Below are 795 nucleotides of genomic sequence, written 5' to 3' on the forward strand. Positions count from 1 at the left end.
ATATGGGAACCGGTATTGAGGAAGGATAGAAAAATAATAGATTTATAAGCCTTAAAATTCACCCCATAATTGCCCACGGGCATATGACGTAGTGGTTAAGAGCGCGGGCTACTAACCCCAAGGTTCCGAGTTCGATTCACGGCAGCGACCTGATTAATAATAGTAGTAATAATAATAATAATAATAATAATATAATAATAATAGTAACATCGTTAGGAATGAGAACCCAAGACACCTGACGAAGGCTGGAGGGTATATCAGCCGTTAACAACAAACAAGATGAGGACAAATATCCGACAAATGTAAATAATATAAATAATTCCTCATCTCTTAAATATAGAACTGTATTATAACTAATGTATATCATTGTCATTGTTCTATGATGTCTGCTTCAGTCATTACCAAAGTCTATCTCATAGACAACATTATTGACAATCTATATATATAAAAATGAGAATGTGTGTGTGTCTGTCTTTCTGTCTGTCTGTGTGTGTGTGAATCCCTAAAACTCGAGAACTACGCAACCAATTTCATTCAAATTTTACACAGTTGTGTTTTAGTCAAAAAAATTTTTTAACTTCTTGCAGAGTTCGAGCCCACGGCAACATAATATCTCCTCCACTATTTAAGTATTACGTGTCAAAAGTGAAACAAAAACACTCATGTCAAATACTTTCACTTTAAAAATGAAACTATTCCACTAACTGAAACAATCACATTTCGATACTGTAATGACAGATACTTTCAGAGAGAGAGAAAGAGAGAAAGAGAGAGAGAGAGAGAGAGAGAGAGAGA

This window comes from Octopus bimaculoides, chromosome 25 (assembly GCF_001194135.2).
Source record: "Octopus bimaculoides isolate UCB-OBI-ISO-001 chromosome 25, ASM119413v2, whole genome shotgun sequence".
In the NCBI taxonomy this organism is placed as follows: Eukaryota; Metazoa; Mollusca; class Cephalopoda; order Octopoda; family Octopodidae; genus Octopus; species Octopus bimaculoides.